At 38.7% G+C, this 18723-nt stretch overlaps 1 protein-coding gene across 50 annotated transcripts in view; it reads left to right on the top strand.

Moving 5' to 3' along the window:
• Positions 1-9980, top strand: part of LOC109421922 (sodium channel protein para) — a 521170-nt gene extending 511190 nt beyond the window's left edge. For all 50 annotated transcript variants that reach the window (XM_062855155.1, XM_062855169.1, XM_062855173.1 and 47 more), the window contains one exon: positions 57-9980. The gene's annotated coding sequence lies outside the window, so the exon portion shown is untranslated. The remainder of the gene's footprint in view (positions 1-56) is intronic.
• The last annotated feature ends 8743 nt before the right edge of the window (positions 9981-18723 follow it).

The following is an 18723-nucleotide window of genomic DNA, read 5'->3' as shown; positions in this document are numbered from 1 at the left end:
GAACACTAAGCTGAGAAGCAGGCTTTGTCCCAGTGAGGACGTTACGCCAAGAAGAGGAGGAGGACGAATTCTGCCTCGACTCACAGACGTTTCGATGACCTATAGCTGGAGGCTGGTAGATCTTTCTCGCAATCTACGAAAATCTACGGGATCTAGACCCAGGCGAAGATTTTGACCCTATCCGCACCTTGAGAAAAATCCAGCCTATTCAGACTAACTTCGACTCTGACTACAATGCAAACTAGCCTGGAAACAAGATCGATCATACGATGTTGAGCGACAGACCCAGGGGGACCTTCAAGCAGTACTGCATCATCATTAAACCTCTGAGCCTAGTGCGGGGCAGAAGAATTCCTTATTCCGGGGTCGATCCTTCAATCGACCAGAGGAAAGCTTCTGTCCTGGCGATCCTGCGATTTCGGGTAGAGGAAGACTTCTGTAGCACGTTCCGAAGACCTATCGCCGGATCTTCAAGGTCAAGTTCAAGCGATCAATCAAGGCTGTTCGAACAGACGGGAAGTCCGAAACCGGTGTTTTGATGAGATGAGATGAGATCTTTCTTGCAATATCCAGGTACTTTGTCTCGTTCAACTCCGGAGTCTAGTCCAAGGCGAAGATGTTGTTCTCTTTGCATCTTTTGGATTGAAAATGGTCTTGGTACCGAGATCTATCATACGACTTCGAGTCATAGACTCGAGATTGGTTCGGCAACTGCCAGCAAAGCACGTGCCCAGAAGACCTTCATCCAGTACTCTATCATCGTTCAATCTCAGAATCTACTACAGGACGGAAAAATTCCTTACTACAGGATTGATCTAACATTTTGAGTACCGGAAAGTTTCTTGTTCAGCTCCCAGACGTTTCGATGACCTATCGGCGAGGCTTTATTGATCGCGGTCTACACGGCCTACATGATTCAACCGAATTCCACCCAAATAAGCTTCGGTTCCAATACTCAACTGACCCGATGATGATGGTCTATCTGACGATCTCAAGGATGCAGATATCCAGGTGATCATCGCCGGTGCTATGTAGCTGTCTGCTAAGTCTCCAAAGGCCTTCGGTTCGCTGCTGCCTCTACGACCTCATTCGGTAATACGTCAAAAGTAATTACTGCGATCCTGCGATTTGAACAGCAGGATAACTTCCAGCTCACGATCATCATCGAAACAGGAGCTGAGATCTTTGTCGTCATCTTTAAAGGGGTTCATGAGAGTGTACAGATGACCTCAAACCGGTGCTTCGTCTCGTTCAACTCCGGGGTCTAGTCCCAGGTGAAGGTTCTACCGTATTCTGAATTGTGTGGAAGAAACAGCCTATTCAGACAAATTCCATTTGCAATTCGATCTTGGTACCATGGTCAATCATACGATTTAGAATGACAGACTTCAGATTGGTTCGGTGATTTTCAGCAATAAACGGGTCCAGATCCAGAAGACCTTCAACCGGCATTCTCATCGTCGTTCAACCACAGAGTCTAGAGCCAGGCTGAAGAATTCCTTACTCCGTCGTCGATCCTACGATTTCAGGCTGAGGAAAGCTTCCGGTGATCCTAGCATTTAGAGTAGAGGACGACTTCAGTACCGATTCACAGACGTTCCGACGACCTATATCATATAATAATCTATAGGGTCAGTCGAGTTGCTTCAACAGAAATAAGCCATTCAGAAGGTAGTCCAAAGCCAGTATTCTGATGGCAACCAATCAGGCGCTAAAATCTTTGTCGCAATTTCTGGGTTTCTGCAAGTGTACCAACGACCTAGAACCGGAACATCGTCTTTTTCTTCTTCAGGGTATAGCCTCATGTGATAAAATTGCCCTATTCTGTACCTTCAGGCTTCAAGTATCAGTAGGTCGACACGTTCTTCACCCTCAGGCTTACTTCAACACCTCAACTGCAATGTAAACTGGCCTGGTACCAAGGTCAACCATACGAATTCAAGTCACAGGCTCGGTATTGGTAATTTACAATCAGTAGATCTTCAAAAAGCACTCCATCGTCGTTGAACCTCGGAGACTAGTGCCAGACGAGGAAATTCCATACTCCGGAATCGGTTCTACCCTGACAATTTATAGTAGAGAAAGACTTCTGTTCAGATTTCTGTAGTCTACAAACGTTTCGACGACATTGGGACGACGCGATCTACACGGTCTACCTGTTTCAACAGAAATAATTCATCCTGAAATTGAACCAATGACTCCAACCAGTCAGGTGCCTAGACTAGACGATTGCAATCTCTAGGAAAATATAGCACACAAATTACCAAGATCCACTTTTTTGTCTTATTCTACGCCGCATTTCCTGCACAGGGTCCGGCCTAGGGTCTTTGCAATTCTCATTTCATGCGCCTGAAAAGTCTATCCTTGGACTTGGAAGTTCGTGAAGTGGCCAACCAACCTTTGTTTTGCTGCAGTCTATAACATCTTGCTATCAACGTCTACCAGAAGCTGTCTTTACTGGATTGGGCATGGTATTTCTCTCATGATTATACTGCACTTCTTAAGTTCTCTTCAGTGGACTTTTCACCTAGCTACATTCGTATACCTTACTAACGCTTCCTGAGGAAAAGCTACCACGTACACGTTTGAACGAATGCTCAAAGGTATTTCAACGAGCTTTCGGTAAGTCGACCTCATAATAGGTCCTTCACATTCGACGCTTTTCTCATTTGGCCGTAGAAAATAACCTTTGTCATCCACTTTGACGATAAAAGCAACTTCCTTGAAGCTTCTTGCCGAAGTCCGTCGTCTTTTGCTTTCTCCCTGTAACGCTTTATTTGACGGCCAATACGGAAGTTTCATTGTCCAACCTTTGCTAAAGCATCCACTAGACTGCATTGACTTCACCATACGACTCTAGAGTTGAAGTCTCCTCCGAATGTCCGTTGAAGATGCTTGTCGAAGTTCTTCATCTTTCTCATTTTTTTCTCTTACGCATTGTTGAAGGCGTCTGACTGCCAAATCGGTAGTACATCAACTGATAGCTAGACATGCTCTTCTTGACCGTCATTAGTAAACTAAATTGCATAACCTTCGTCAAAACTTCCAGTAGACAGTGTCAGTCAGTTTCCCTCTCCATTCCTCACGAGTCTGGAGTTGAAGTTTCCTCCGTAGGTCTCCTTCGATTACAACAATCAGCTGAACATTCGATTGTCCTTCTCCTGAGTCTTCTTAGACGAAGATACCGTTGACTTCCACCACCGTTAATGATTTGGATTAAACTCGCCAGCTAATCATACAACGTTTCCATTGTCAACTACCTTGACTGTTTTCTTCGCAGTATCACAATGGTTGAGATAAGCTTGAACTATCTCCATAACCGCTGGCCTCCCATTTTGTGTGAACCTCTGTTACTTCCTACAGCCCCTTAGCATCGAAGCCATCTGTGCTGCACTACCTGTACAGATTGGCCTACATTTTTGTATTTGAAGTTCTAACACATGAAGTATACCTTCATCTACTAGGTTATTCTTGGAGTGACTTCCAATGAGTATATACCGGCTTCTGTCTAGCTGGTTTTCATCAGCTTGTTGACTCTGTTCTAGTCTATCAGTACTCACCCTCTTCCATTTGTCGACGGTACCTTAACAGCCTAGTCAGTGCGCAGCTGGAGACGTCTTAGGTCAAGATCACAATCACAACTTCATGTAACAGAGATCTCAAATGAAAGTTCACCTCATTGTTCGAGGATTTCTCAACGAGCTGTTTATCGATGGATCCTTTAAACTAAAGGTCATCATTATTACACGTCTTGTTTTCAACAAGTACTGTTGTAAGCCTTCACTCCTTGATCTCCTCCTTCTGCTAATGAGCTTCCAATCTGTCCAGCTCTTGATAGACGAATGCTTGTTCCACTCGAACAACATCCGTCTTCACTAGGTAGGCCTTATTTGCTCCACGTGTTCTTTCTCTTTCTTTATCCTCTGCTCTTCTGTCAATTGTTTAGGGAACAATCATTTAAATTTCACCTTGGCGGATTAGGTATCTCCGTTGAACCGCTATCGGTACGGCCGATGATTTTCTTCATCTGTTTTATCCTATCTTCCTTCACTTCTCCTTCTACTCTCCTACTGCCCTGCGACGTTACACAGCTCATGGTTCTCTTCCTCCTCCATTTCTCTGTTTTTTTACGCCCTCCTGCTAGTTTCTCTATTTCGTTTCTGATGTGTCCCTCACCCTCTCTATGACTCCTTTAATCTTTAATCGAAGGTCTATCTTTTCACACGTTGTTTTCTACACATTCTGTACTAGTCCTTCATGACTTGATTTTCTCCTTCCTCTTGATAGATGAGTACTTCATTCTCTTCAACATCATCTATCTTCCCTATGTATGCCTCGTTTTCTCCATCTTCTCTTCTCCAAATTCGGACTTTCTTTCATTTGGTTGAGGAACAACTGTTTGTCTGTTCAGCATCTTCAACCACCATTGATGATATTTACCGACGATTTTCTTCTTCAGTAATATCCTATTTTCCTCCACTTTTCCTTCTACACCCACTGCTGAATATCCACAGCTCACCATCCTTTGCTCTCTTTCCCGTTCGTTTCACTTATTTTTGCCTCCTCCTGCCAGTTTCTCTGTTTCATTTCCGGGTCTTCCTCGTGCTGTCTTATGTCCTTCTCTGCGAGCGTTCGCTTTCGACGACTGCGGAGTTTCGAATCATTGCTTTTTCCGCACATTCATTCTCAAGTTTTCATAAAGCGGCTGTATGATTCTCTGGCTTGTTTTTCACCGGCAGAATCTCAACCTTCTTCGTGACTTAGTTGGTTCCAGCGTCGGTTCTGATCATATGAAGTCGTATTTTCTAATCCCACCAATTTATCTTTCAATTTGTCGAAAAAGTGACACAACTGTGCCTGCTAGTATTTCATCGGAACTACTGACGGGAATCCTTGGAGAAATCAGCTGGGGAAATGCTCGGAGTTTCACTGGAGAAATTTTCGCTAGCTATGCTGTCACGGTCGCCATGTCGTAGTTCAGATTTTCGCAGAGTTGATAATTACAGTCCTTTTAAAACTAGGATTCGATGATTGAATTGTAACAGTTCTATTCTACTGGGTACGGTACGGTTTTTATGCCGTCCAACCCTACAATACGTGTTGCATACTTTCTACAAGCACATAGGGCCTAATGAAAGACCCTTGAAACGATTTGGAACGACTTCTAGAAGTAAATGCGAGACAAAGTTACTCAATTCGAACTTTGCTCGTCACGAACCATCGTACTGCAAATTGAGCTGGCCTCAGGGCGATAAATAGCTTGCATAACACTCGCAACTTGTAACGATTTGTGAACAATTAGCTCTAAACTCTACAGAAACTAAAAAAACCTGTGACGGTCGCCATGTAAGGCCATGTCATTCAGGCAAAAGTTAGTAAATGTGCAGACTTGCACAGATTCTCCAAGACGGTATAAGACGAACGGAATTTGAAATGGTCGTCATGATCTGTCACATCAGCAAGTCACAAGATTCATTTTGTCTTATTATGGTCGCCATGTAATTTCGTAGTAATTATTTTTATTTTGAAGGCAAATTAGTCGCAAATGAGTAACACACGCAACTTGCAACAGTCGCCATGTAGTCGCCATATTACATGACAAGCATCGTGTCTTGTTACGGTCGCCATGTCACGACATTAATAATGTCAATATTTTGAACCGATGAGTAAACCTACGTCATTTTAGAGAACCTGAATAACACTAACAAAAATTACTAAATTTCATTGTCATAATAGAAACACCTTCTTCTTTTTTATGGCTCAACGACCCCACCGGGACTTGGCCTGCCTCGTTTCAACTTAGTGCTCTTTGAGCACTTCCACAGTTATTAATTGAAGGGCTTTCTTTGACTGCCATTGCATGAATTTGTATATTGTGAGGCAAGCACAATGATACACTATGCCCAGCAAGTTGAGAAAATTTTCCGTACCGGAAAGAGAACCGAACCCGCCGTCTCCGGATTGGCGATCCAAAAGCCTTAAGCACTAGGCTAACTGGATACCCCATAATAGAAACATCCTGATACGCAATTAGCACTGAAAAGCTTATTGTTCCTTTTCTATAGGAGTAAGTTTTCACAGACAAGGAATGCCCTATAATTCTCTGGGATGCTTCGATCACACGGCAGAGCGACACATATTCGAATTGTTAGAATCATGTTGATTCGTAGACGAATTTGTGCAAATACTTCAAAACGATACAAAAAAACGAACGCAATTTGTGGTGGTCGCCATGATATGTCACAAGATACACTCAGTCTTGTTACGGTCGCCATGTAATGACGAAGCAATTGTTTTTATTTCGATGACAAATGAGTTCTACATGAATTACCATCAGTAAAACTGTTGCGTGTACACACGTAAATTGTCACGGTCGCCATGTAATTCCAAGTTGCAAGATAAACATCGTGTTTTGTTAGGTCGCCATGTCGTGGCTTTGGTAATGTCAGTATAAGGATGCTATGAGCTCCAAATGAGTTTTACATCGACAGTCAGTAGAAATCCTAAACGAAGACACTCATCTGTGCTACGACAAACCTCCCAACACGCTCTACGTCCATTTGTACAAACAGTGCAAGCAAACGTGCGATTCCAACCATGAAGCACCAAAGAACCGATAGTACCAATACCAATAACTGTAGATTTCATACACAGACACACACATATACTTTCTCAGAAACACATTCGAAGGACAACAAAAAACACTGAACCAAAACAACCATCTGTATCAGAGTGTGTGTGAAGTGAAGCGCAATTTCGTAGTTTAGGTGCCGTTTAGCGGCACTACCAATACTAGTCAATAGTATAGAGCGTGTTTAACAACTGAACAAAGAACAAACGAAGAAACGTGGAAGAATAGATAAACCGGTAGCTTTGGAACAGTGCGAGAGATAGAATTCGCGATTCGTATTTAGACATTTGTCAAAACTCATATACACGCACGCACACACACATACACAAACACACCTCTCACACTGGAACACACGAACACTAACCAAAACGAATAGAGAAGAAAACAAGAAACATTGATATTGAGCTATTGCGCGCAGCAGTCCATATCTTCATAGGTAAATGTAATGATTTATTTTCGGATGATGATTAGTTCGATGGAAATAGAACCAACTAGAAACGGAAACGCAAACGGAACGTTAGAATGGTATAGAAAGTTCATGTATATAGCGACTTCCCCAGCTATATGATGAAACCAGTTAGACAAAATGAAGAAAACGAGATTTAGAGCTATTTATAGATTTATTTAATCCTCATTGAGAGACGACAAAGTAAGATTATTCATATACTTGAGTATTAGCATCATCAGTTTTCCTAGTATTATCTAGTTTCAGGTGTCTCAATTGCTAAAAAAGAACACATTTACACAAATCAAACACACGCAAACACACGATGACATCTCTATCAATCACCAAGCCGAATTGTATTAAAGCGAGATAGGAAAACAGAGCTGGAAAAGATCGACAAAAAAACGGAAAAGCAAGATCCAGACAATGAAACAATTTGCCTATCAAACGTTGCATAAATATCAAACTTGTTGTAATGACCCACAACACACACCCACATTTTTCTTATAATTGTTCGAACGAAACTCAAACAAACAAGGAAAAACAATTATGTTAGCATAATTCTCATTTGTTAAGTTTTTCTCTTTGTCATCATTAAGCTAGTATTTCAAAATGAAAAAAAAATGAATAGCACAAGGTTCAATAAAACAAATCTTTGAAACAAAACCAAGAGGTAATCTTAAGATGTTTTCATTTCCTTTGTCCACTTTCTTTCGCTTTAGTGCCTGAAAATAAAAACATAATCGTTAAAAGAAAACTCCGAACAAATTTTTTGGGCTAGCATGTGTGTAGTAGCAATTTCGCCATGGCCGCCATATGTGTGTTTTCGACATTCGACCGCAAACGAAACCGAAAGAAGGTATTGACCACCACCGCTGCGACCAATTTTCTCCCTCCCTTTTAGCGAAGAAAAGAAAATCAATGATAACTACTTTACACGAACGCGAGCCAACAGTGCGCGCGATCGTGAAAACGACACTCACACCTGCAGATAGACACACGCGACGCGCTCTCTCACGAAGAAGAGCGTGCAACGCAACACAAAAGTCGGCGTCGTTTGGAATTCTCTCTCACACGGTTTGTTGACACGGTGCGGATTGTCTCTCGTTCTCTTTCGTTCGCCGCTCGCTTTCGATGATCGATCAAAGTGGGCGAGCGTGAGGTTCGTAAAGAGAGAACGCTACTCGCCTTTCTCTTCCCAAGCAGACAAGTGGCACCTACATCATTCTCTCTTTCTGCGTTGCACATTTGCTCTCTTTTGTCATCGATCATGGCGGGCATGAGAGGCAGCAATTTCCGATAGTTGAGGTTTAAGAAAATGATTCCAAGCATTTTCGAAACATATCACGATGGTTCGCTAATTTCAACAAACTCAGACTCACTAATTCACTTACTTTTATACCGAACGCTTCACACAAGAAAGCTTGCTCACATGGCTTGAGAGAGCTGAATATTTCCATCCCTGTAAGATAGAAACCTTCATCTTTTCCGAAAAACCGTCGCTACTCAGGAAGCGATCATGTGTATTTGTAAATGTGTAGCTAACGAGTCTTAATAAAAACAAAGTACATACTGTAAAAAGGTAGTTATTGAACTAAATAAATACAAATAAATGCGCAAACCACAGCTAATCAAAAAAGATTCATATTTCGCTTTCGATTGCAATGTGATTTTATAGAAGGTAATATGAGAGAGTAACAACAAGCATATAATAACGCATCGCATCCAATTGTACAATTTCCTTAACATTTACAACTTATTTTTTTCCAAGAAAGTAATCGTATTAACACGAGTGCGAATCGTGCAAAGATTTTTAGTAAGCTTTACGAGGAGGAAGCTAATCGAATCGATTATAGGCAAAATCCAAAACAATTCAAGCCATTTTAAGATACAAAAAAAAACGCAGGAAGCAGGAGCTAGATTTTGAGCTGTTTTTTACAATTTATGAAACGAATCTTATTCAACGACATTGTTCACCGCGAAACAATCGAGAACAAAACGAGAAACGCGAACAACTAAGACCAATTCGCGAGTTAGACCACTTATTTCACTCTATTTTAAAAACAAACACTAGAACACTGAAGCACGAGCTCACTAACTTTCTTGTGTGAAGTTTCTTCGGTTTTCACAACAAATCTAAACCTAGTCGACGCAACCCGAGAGTTCGAAACGCCAGCCGACTTCCAATCACACAAACACACATTGCTAAAATTCATTTTGAGACATTAAATTCGCCTGAGAACCAATACCAAAAAGCGAGCAAATCGTGGCAAAATCCAAGAATTACCCCAAAAGTTCGCGCAATTTTCGCTAAGAAAGCCACAAAAAAAACGAAACAACTGTATCAATATTTGTAAAAACCCCAGATGAGATGAAACATGTTTAGGAATCTTATATAGTTCGATTATTAAAACCTTTTCCAGCGGAAGGAAACAAAAGCCGAAATTTGTTTGGTGTTTTGCTTCATTCCGGTATCACACACATACACACAAAGACTCATACACTGGAAACACTCACACACAGCCACACGCAGGCACCCTTTTTTGTAACGAAGAGGAAGAAACCCACTCTGCATCGGAGACGATCGGAGGAAAACACCTACATTGACACGGACAAACGTCGTCACTCACAATCCAACACAAACTCAGACTCACATAAACACACACACATGACTAAGTATTAATTTGGATATTTACTATTACTTTACTACAAGAACAAAACAACAACCAGAAAAAAAAACAAGAAAAAAATACGCGAAGAAGAAAATAAAATACGGAAGGAAAAGAAGAAAATGATTATAGATTTATTATTAATTATGATTATTATGAGAAAAAAAATTGTTGAAGTTTGTACAAATAAAAAATAAATGACAAAAATATAGAACTTGACTGCTTTACAAAAATATGGACGGGTTGCGGTGTCGTGTGTTTTACTCTTGGATAGTGATCGATCACATTTCGGGAAATTTGTGGGCTTGATTACACTAAACCAAAAACCAAATGTGTAGCAGACTGCTTACAATAGATCCTTCTAGAGTTTTAGAACAATTTTGCTGAACAAATCAACGAAAACCCTCGAGATAAATCCAGTGGGTGATGCCCAGTGCTGCGAATTATCGTGGCCATCACTAGAGAATCGTTAAATCCGAGTTTCGTTGTCATTATGCGCTTTGTATGTATGCGTTCTGACGGAGCTATGTGAAACGAATGGGAGTCGAGACTGTAGATAGTAGAGTAAACACTTCTATTTATAGTCGAGACGTAGTGATGCCTCTGCATCGCGCTGCAGATGAGGAAGGAGAATGTCATAACAATCATAATACATATCAAAGTAGATGATTGCAAAACGAGGATGGTGAGTGATGGTGTCCGGCCATTTGATCAAATGCCGTTTGGCCGAATGCCATCTGGCCGCAAGGGTCGATTAGCTGAATGCAGTTTGGCCGATTATGATCAAATGGATTAAAGAGCACAGACAAACTCAGGATCACATTCTAACTGTCATTAAGGTGGCCCACACTTACACCGTGTCCAATAAGTTCTCATCAGGGATGGGAACACTCACTTACAAAGAGTTACATTCACTTGCAGTTTTCTCAACCCAGAAGCGTGCAATCAAAATAAGATGGGATAAGAGTAGGGGTTGCACACGCATACCGAATTCGTGAGTGAGCTGCGAAGGCAACTCTCCACGTGGTGAATGTAATTTACACTCACCTCGTGGAGAGTCGCTTTCACAGCTCTGTCGCGACTTTGGGATTCGCGATCGACCCCTACTTTATTTGACAAAGTTTGAGACAAAACCACAAGGCAAAAGTCGTCCATACATCGTATTTTGATTGCACGCTTCTGAGCGGAGAAAATAGCAAGTGAATGTAATTCTTTGCGAGTGAGTGTGAGATAACAGTGACATGATCAGCTAGGTTGTCCCAAAATTGCACAAGGTCAAAAAGCTTGGGGGCTCACCCTGCAAATGATAGCTAAGGGTGTTAGAAACAAACTTTTGTATGAAGGCAACTTTCAGAAATGACGTTTAGAGGTCGCCCCAGCGAGATTTTTGAAAAATGGCCATTTTTCTTAATAAATTTCATACAAATATTTTTTACCGTACAAAAATTGGCAATACCCACTATTTTTATATTTTTTACAGCTTGATATGGATACAAACTACCTGGGAAAAATAATTATCGACATGTTTTGCAGGTAACTTTTTGATACTGAATTTTTGAATTTACTAAAATTTGTAATTTTTTGATATACTGTGCATTTTACTCATCATAAGGAGTATCTGAACATAATCCTAATTTAAAACAATTTCCATAAAAAGATAGGAAATTTTATGAGGAAAAACTTTGCCGAAGACAGTATGGCGTTTTTTCTATCCGTTTTAGAGTTATTCACAATTTACTATTTGGTGAAATTTGATTTTTTTCGTATTTTTCTAAAAATGTCACATAAGAACTTCCCAAAAACACATACAAAGTAAAAAATCACGTATGCTCAACAAGTTTTTGTCTTGATTGTGTTATGGAATTATGGTGACAATATTAATTGTTTTTTTTTTTTGTTGTTCTTCAATCCCTTCATATAGAAATTAACTAGCAAAATTTCTTTAAAAAAAACTAGCTCTCTGCCTAGCTTCGTACTGCCTATTGATTTTTTAAAGATATTCTCCACAAAATATTGAGCCATATTTTCGCGTTTATCTTACTTTCCTGTCAATATTCTCAATTATTTTTCTACACGAAGACGTATGAGTCCTGGACCAGTGAAACAGCCCAGGAAACAGTGGCAAAGTGAATAAAGGCGAATACGTTGATCCATACCAAATTCAAATCGCGATTACGAACATCTTACGTAAGAATACCAATTTGTAGATACTAAGTTCCAATTCAAGACTTTCTAAAAAGCAGAGCATGTATTTTTTTTTATATTTACTGACTTGAACTATCTTATCGACACCGAAAATAAGATACACCGAGGCAAATTGAAACGGGCGGGATAAGATGAATCAGTGAGTTAACGTAATGTTATCCAAGGTTAGAACAATTTGATTACCATAACACATACACGGCATACAATAAGACAAGGTAGGCTATTTTTGGTAAACAACAGTTTTGGACGTAAACAAGTGATGTCATTTTTATCGTCCTTTATGTTGATCAAAATGATAGGGACTACTAGAACGTTTTATTCATGTCTTTGAACGATTTGAACACAATCTTTGAAAACCAAAACGGCATGTTTTGCGGAATGTATCACCTTCTAAATTATATAGAAAATGTGTCGTGCGTTTTATTGTGTATTATGCTCGTATAAACCATTGGCAGTACATAACCGTTAAAAATGCCATGGCCTACTGAGGCATCACAAAATGGTACCTAATGATAAAGTTTCTCGCTAATAGGTGCCTTTCTATATCAAAGAAAATGGTTTCGTCAACGGAAATAAAAATTCAATAAATGATGCCACCATAATTCCTAAACACAATGAAGACAAAAACTTGTTGAGTATACGTTGTTTTTTACTTTGTATGTGTTTTTGGGCAGTTTTTTTTGTGATTTTTTTAGAAAAATACCTAAAAATCAAAATTTCACCAAATAGTAAACCGTGAATAACTCTAAAACGGATAGAAACAACGCAATGGTGTCTTCGGCAAAGTTTTTCCTTATAAAATTTCCTATCTTTTTATGGAAATTGTTTTAAATTAGCATTATGTTCAGATACTCTTTATGATGGGTAAAATGCACAGTATATCAAAAATTGACAAATTTTAGTAACTTCAAAAATTCAGTATCAAAAAGTTACCAGCAAAACATGTCGATAATTATTTTTCCCAGGAAGTTTGGATCCATATCAAGCTGTAAAAAATATAAAAATAGTGGGTATTGCCATTTTTTGTACGGTAAAAAATATTTGTATGACATTTATTACAAAAAAATGGCCATTTTTCAAAAATCTCGCCGGGGCGACCTCTAAACGTCATTTCGGACAGTTGCCGTCATACAAAAGTTTGTTTCTAACACCCTTAGCTATCATTTACAGGGTGAGCCCCCAAGCTTTTCGACCATGTGCAATTTTGGGACAACCTACTAACCACTTATAAGAAAATTTATGGTTAGGTACTTGTGTTAAACATTACGAAGGAGAATTTTTTTCAGAGTGATTTACTAGTAGTTTCATCATATAAGTTAAGCCACAAATTTAACAAAAAACGATTATTGCAAAACATCTTATTCTGCATCATGACGTGTAAAAACATCTCCTCTTTGAAATAATATAAAGTTTTCAATATAAGTTAGCGATAGTTGATGAGCTATTTCAAATTTTATGTTTCTCCGTTTTGACTCAATCTCTCCCCCCAGACCCATTGTCACCCCCATCGACGGTAGTGTTATTTGAGAATTTCTCCAGGAGTTCCTCCAGAGATGACTCTAGAGTTTCCTGTAGAAATTGCTTGAGGGATTCCTCTACGAATCCTCCAGATTCCTCAAGGGTTTTCACTAAGCATTCCTCCAGGAAATCCTGCAAGATTTTATCCAGGAATGCCTCCAGGGACTCCTCCAGGAATTCCTCTAAAAATTCCACCACGTATTCTTCCAAACAATCCTTCAGGAATTCCGCCTGAAATTCTTCCAGGAATTGTGTCAGGATTTCCCCCAGGAATTTCTTCGGTAATTCTTCCAGAGATTCCTCTAGGAACTGCTTCAGAAATTCCTTTAAGAGTTTATCCAGGAATTCTTCCAGGCATTCCTCCAGGAATTTCACTAGGTAATCCTCCAGAAATTCTTCGAGAAATTTATTCAGGAATTCCTTCTGGAGTTCAATAAGATTCCCCCAGGAATTCCTTCGGGGGTTGCTCTAGGTATTCCTTCAGAAAAAAGTAAGGAAATCCTCCAGATATTCCTTCACAAATTCCTTCAGGAGTCCCTCCCGAAATCTTTGCAAAAATTTCTTCAGGAATTGCTGTAAAGATTTCGCCAGGAATTGCTCCAAACATTTGTCCAGATAATTCTTCAGGCATTCCATCAGGAGTTTCGCGACGATTTCTCCAAGAATGCCTCCAGCAATTCATCCAAAAATTTCTCCTCCTTATATTCTTCCAAGAATTCTTCCAGAGATTCCTCTACCGATGTTTCCAAGGATACCGTCGATGGGGGTGACAATGGGTCTGGGGGGTGAGATTGGGTCAAAACGGAGAAACATAAAATTTGAAATAGCTCATCAACTATGGCTAATTTATATTGAAAACTTTATAGTATTTTAAAGAGGAGATGTTTTTACACGTCATGCTGCAGAAAAAGATGTTTAGCAATAATCGTTTTATGTTAAAAATGTGGCTAAACTTATATATGATGAAACTACTAGTAAATCACTCTGAAAAAATTTCTCCTTCGCAATGTTTCACACAAGCACCTAACCATAAATTTTCTTATAAGTAGTTAGCTGTAGGTATTACCTGCTTGATGCAACGAAAAAAGTTGGCTGTCAATGCACTTTTTATATAAAAATTCAATATTGTCGACCCTATGTCTAAATATTAAAAATGGGGGTGAGATTGGGTCAAGCAAGTTATCGAGTGCACATGACCTTAACTAAAAATTCAACTTGTTATTCAGTCCCCATTTGATGTTAGAGTGGTGCCATGTTTACCGTATCTTCATAAAAGTACACTTTTTTTCGAAAATATTTCGCAGAAGTGTCAAGCGAGTGTGTTCATACGTTTAGTGCCTAAAATCATTTATAACAATAAACACGGACATGGACAGCTCCTCTAATCATCATCTAACGTTCAGTGTACTGCAATATCGTAAGCTCACAAAATAGACATAAAAACGTTCTTCTTCTCCACTTATTTTTGAAATTTCAAGGAAATATCCTGAAACTACCAGACAGTAGTGGGATTTAGGAAATACAGGGGCTATAAAACCGGTAACATAGTACAATATCGGAAAGTGAATGAACGTCGAATTTTGGTTTGGTTAAACATTTCTCATGCAATCTTTCAATGCGTCCCTCCCTCATTGTAATCCCCCCCCTCCTCTCATGGAGGTTGAAACTTTAAATGAGGATGATTATGGTGGCTAAAAATGGCGATACAACATACAAACGTTATTTTATCAAATTTCAACAACTTTTTCGGTTGTATTAGCCCTTTTAGGTGGATTAATCATCTTTAAAAATTTCAAAAGTTTTTTTTAGTCATGGTTATATTGTTTTTTAAGTAGGCTTACTAGATATGATCAATAAAATTATCTTATATTCATAGATAGGCGATTTCGAATACTTTGACCCATTCTCACCCCCTCTAAGGGGTGAGATTGGGTCAATTTTCAATCATTTCCGTAATAATTAGCGAAAAAGCCGTAACTAACAAAATGTACACAATTCGAGTAATTGCAGGAGTGAAAAGAAGCTAGATTTGTCTTCTAAATGCTCACAAAGTTTCCTTGATATCACTTTTCTAACTATTGAAAATCACTGATTGAGTGAAAGGCGTAATTCCATTCTATTCCAAACGAACAAAAACAAGAATTACGCCTTCTACTCCTTTGTTTTGTTTGGTGTTTTGTTTACGAAAGTGAAAGGCGAAACTGAAATCAAACCCGTAAACACGGCGATAGTAGAAGGCGAAACTGAAATCAAAACGTAAACACGGCGAAAGCAAATGGCGAAATTCTGTCAAAATCATAAACTAGGCGAATAGTAAAAGGCGATTCTGAAAATGATATCGATTCGAGGCGCATAGTATTGGGCGAAATTAGCATTCTCAGGTATCAATTCAGGCGTAATTAAATAAATGCAATTTTTAGTGCAAAAAATATCAAATTCGTGCAGTGTTCTTAGAAAAACAAGAAACTATGTCAGAACTGTATCAATTAACCTTATTTAAGTTGAATTATACTGTATTACTTCTAAATAGAAATTGAAATTTGATCAGCAAAATTCGGTTGTTGTTTTCGCATTGTTATTGTTTTGTTAGTTATGCCCTATTCGCGAATTACTCCCGATTTGTAGTTTAGTAAGCAATTCATATAATGTAATACTTTCTTGCTAAACTATCAATACCACATAGAAGAGTATACATACCAAATAAAAAGTTATTCCGACTTCAATTGCATTTGTTATTTAACAAACAATCTTTGAGTATCCATTTTTGACCCATTCTCACCCCCAACGACGGTACCTCTAGATAATCCTCTAGGAGTTCTTCCAGGAAATCCTCCGGGCATTGCCCCAGGAATCCCTTCAGATATTCTTCCGGTAATTCCTCCAGGCATTCCTTTTGGAATTCTGCCGGAAATTCTTCTAACAATTGTGTCAGGGATTCTTCCAGGGATTCCCCCTGGAATTTCTACAGTAATTTATCATAGAATTTCTCTAATGGTTGCTCCAGTTATTCTTCAAGAGATTCTTCTAGAAATTTCTACAGTAATTCCTCCAGCAATTTATCCAGGCATTTCTCCAGGGATTTCTGCAGGAATTCCTCAGGGGATTTCCTTAATAATTCCTCCAGGGATTCCTCCTGGAATTTTCCGGGAAAATAATCAGAGATTCCTCTAGGAATTCTTCCAAGGATTACCCCAGGAATTGATCCAGATATTTCTCCACAGATATCTCTAGGAATTTATTCAGGAAAAATCAGGAAATGCTTCAGAAATGCCTTCAGGGGTTCCTCCAGGAATTGCTCCAGGGATTAATTCAGATACTTTTCAAGGGATTTCTTCAGGCATTCCTTCAGGCATTCTTCCAGGAATTCGTTCAGGAATTCCGCCATGTCTTCTTCCATAGTTCTTTCCAGGAATCCCTTCAGGGGTTTTTGTAGGAATCCTTTCAAGGAATGCTCCGGGAATTCTTCCAAGGATTGTTTCAGGAATTTCTCTAATGATTCTTCCAGAAATACCTCTCGGGATCCCTTCAAAAATTTATTCAGGGATTCGTTCAGGAATTTCAAAAATCCTTCCATAATCACCCAAGAATTTCTCCAGGGATGCTTCCAGGAATACCTGAATACTTTTTTTTATATATTTCAAGGATTTCTTGGGAAATTTCTCCTGCGATTTGTATAGGAATCCTTTAAGAAGGAATTCCTACTTAAATTCATCTAAACATTTCTATTCCGACAATTCGTCCCGGAATTCCTTCAAGTGAGTTCAAGAGTTTTTCTAAGGATTCCATCATTTGATAGTTCTCCGGAAATACTTCCAGGAAATTCTTTACGAATTTCTCTAGGGATTCTCTTTAGGATTTCTTACAGGGATACCTTGAAGATTTCCTTCAAAGATAGTTTCAAGGCTTTTACGGGATTACCTTCAAGAATTCTTTTAAGGATCGTTCCCGGAAATACGTCGACTGAGATTCCTTGAGGATTATTCTCTTAGGAGTATAATGAGTATATCATACTCTTATGATATACCTAATGATCAATTACTGAAAGAACTCAACAATTAGTCATGGAAGACGTTATGAACACAATTTCAAAAAATCTTCTGATTTCGCTGTAACGATGTCAAACTTTATTACCAAGAAGCTGGCAAACGCTCTTACTACACTCAGCCAAATAAACCTACACGCAGAAAAATGTCGCATATTTGAAACAAATGCATTACCACTTTGATTCAAATTCAATACTGTTTTTTAAATCAAAGCAAATTAATATTTGATTCTAATACTAAGTGACTTTGATTCTAAAATAAAAGTATTAGAAACAAAGTCTTTGTGCCTTTGATTTAAAAAAATAACTACTTTGAAATAAATATAGCATTTTGCACAAGTTTTTCCCTTGCCATTTTGTTTATGTTGTCATAAAGTGAAAAAATAAAATACTCGCCGGACGAAATTTTTGAAGAAGCGGTCGATGTTTGAATACTAAAAACATTAAATCAATTTAAAAAGTTTGGTTTCTCGAATGCCACAGTGGGTGCCTTCATTATTGGTAAGTACAGTAAAGTGAAACTTATGGTTCATGTCTAAAATTCATATATTTTTTTTTTTTTCTAGATAACGGCTACACAGCTAGCCTTGCTCAAGTGCAAGGAACTATAGCAACTTATTTTGTAGCGGTTTTTAGGGGATAAGAAGAAAGTGCATGTTGTCGTAATGGAGACAAGTCCTGGTAAGCATCTACTATTCATAAAATTATGTTTACTACGGAAACCCTTTTTAATTGACAGAATCTTCCTCCGCTATCCAGAAAACCATCCACCAAATCTGAAACTACGCCGCCTCCCCATCCACCGGCTGTCGCAGAAGTAACAAGAGGTAGCTGTACACCATGCTACAAACATCAGCAAAAGGCAGGTCTATCACCGAAAAATTAAAAAAAAAAAACTATTATTAAGATTATGCAATTAGGTAAATATAGTAAATATTGTTCCCCAAAAGTCTTATCCATTTTTATTGGATTATCTGCTTTGATTGAATGCGATCTCATAAATAACGGGAGCATTTTGATCACATGCTCTCAGTATTTGTTAGATCGCAATCAATCAAAGCAGGTAATCCATTCCAAATATATTTTTATGATCGTTTTGAAATATATTACTATCAAATAATATTATTTTGAAAACAAAAAAAAATCTGTATTTGATTCAAAAATATGTGCTTTTTGATTCAAAAATAAATATTTTTGAAATAAAGTAGTTATA

The sequence above is a fragment of the Aedes albopictus genome, chromosome 3, assembly GCF_035046485.1.
Source record: "Aedes albopictus strain Foshan chromosome 3, AalbF5, whole genome shotgun sequence".
Taxonomy (NCBI): domain Eukaryota; kingdom Metazoa; phylum Arthropoda; class Insecta; order Diptera; family Culicidae; genus Aedes; species Aedes albopictus.
The sequence above is the reverse complement of the archived record's forward strand: the minus strand, read 5'-3'. Positions and strand labels throughout refer to the sequence as shown.